Genomic DNA, 1890 nt, shown 5'->3' on the forward strand with positions numbered 1-1890 from the left:
ACCCGGGGACCATTTATGGAATGGCAAGTATTATCCTTGCTGACAGTCCTCGCAAAGTATTACGGCCCTGGCTACCTGCTGGTGGGCAACCCTCGGCACTACCTCCATCTCTGCAACACGTGGCATCATCAAGCACGTGACATGACACTGACAGTGCAGGGTGGCCTCCTGAGCAGCGTCAGCGTCTTGACTGGAAGGTCTGGACACCTCTGAGTTCCAGTCCCTACATGGGGTTGAAAGGAACTCCGTTCTCCATTGAATTTGCTGCCCTTAAGAAATAATGAAGACATGGAAATGTATTCCACTGGGACTGTAACTTGGGCGTACACATGGGCCACATTTCACAACAGATGGGTGACTTACCTGATTAACAGGGCTGATCATTTGTCATAATGTAACACGTTATTTCCCATCTGTATGTTGAGTTTTCATGTTTGTAAATGTTACCTCCCCAAGAATGACAAAGCTTCCTGAGAACAGAATGAATGACTTACACCACAGTGGAGAAGCCACAGGTGTTAGAGTCAGATCTGGGTTCAAAGGTAGGTATCATTGCTTCGTAGCCAGGCAGCTTGGGTGGGCTGCTGAGCTTATTTGAGCTAGTCTCCTCGGTTTTATTTATTTATTTATTTACTTACTTATTTACAAATGAGGCAGTTTAGTAGCCCAGCATTTGTTCTAATGCTTCTTGTTGGCAGCTGCCACCTGTCTGGCGATTCTGTCCAAATCTCTCTGTCCCTGAGGTGTCAGTTTGCAGCCCCCATCTTGGCCCTTTTCTACCATTTTCAGCCCCTCTACAGAGGGCTTGGAGGACCCTGCGGGCCACGCTCTTGGAGCCGCTGCTAAAGTGGCTGGGCACGACCCCATTTCTCTGACGTCCTCCGTAGATCTTGGTCATGGAGCCGACCCCAGCACCACCCCAGAGAGGTACAGGTGGTGTGCTGTGGAAGCAGCCTGTGTGTAGAACCAGTTCTCATTGTAGGGAGCAAGCTCTTTATGCTTGGCCAGCTTGACAGTGTCCACTCCCTCAGGGACTTTCAGCTTCCCAGACTTTTTGAGGAAGGCTGCCAGAGCTCTGACGAACTCACGTCTTTTACGGTAACTCCAGGCATCATGCGGCCTCCACGCTGCCAGCCAGGGGAAAGTCCTCAGTGTTAAGATCAGAGTACTACTGCCCACCCCTGAGAGAACCAAACATACCAACTGTGCAGACTCCCGGCATGTTACGTGTCCTACACTAAGGGCTCCGTGTCTCTGCCCCCCTTCTCTCCTCCTCTGCTCGTCCTGTAAAATGCACAGACGCTCTAAGATTCCTGCAACTGAAACCGAGTTTTCCCAACCTAATCTTGAGCAAAAGTGATTCTAGTGTGCTTATAAGGATGCGCACACAAAAACATTAGAAATTAGGACTGTTTGAGGCACCTGGGTGGCTCGGTTGGTTAAGTGTCCTACTTTAACTCAGGTCATGATCTCACAGTTCGTGGGTTCAAGCCCCGCATCGGGCTCTGTGCTGACAGCTAGCTCAGAGCCTGGAGCCTGCTTCAGATTCTGTGTCCCTCTCTCTCTCTGACCCTCCCCTGCTCACGCTGTCTCTCTCAGAAACAAATAAAACATTTTTAAAAATTCTCTAAAATAAAGAAATTAGGACTGCCTCAGGAAATGCAAGACACAGGGCCACTGTGTTAGGACTGCTTGTTTGGAAGACTGAAACAAAAATGAAAACATTCCCAAACAACCCTTGCCACATAGCGAAGTCTTAACATGATTTCCAAATCACCACTTCACCTTGGGCCATAGGGACAGAGTGCACAAGAAGGCTGTCTTGCTGCTCTGGGCCCTCACAATGGGAGGCACCTTCTCAGATTTATCACCCGGACACCATTCACTTCT

At 49.4% G+C, this 1890-nt stretch overlaps 1 pseudogene; it reads right to left on the minus strand.

The window, feature by feature from the left end:
• Positions 1-678: 678 nt before the first annotated feature.
• LOC144231689 (small ribosomal subunit protein eS19 pseudogene) lies at positions 679-1112 on the minus strand (annotated as a pseudogene).
• Between the last annotated feature and the right edge of the window lie 778 nt (positions 1113-1890).

This window comes from Crocuta crocuta, unplaced genomic scaffold, assembly GCF_008692635.1.
Source record: "Crocuta crocuta isolate KB4526 unplaced genomic scaffold, BGI_CrCroc_1.0 scaffold164, whole genome shotgun sequence".
NCBI classification, from domain to species: Eukaryota; Metazoa; Chordata; class Mammalia; order Carnivora; family Hyaenidae; genus Crocuta; species Crocuta crocuta.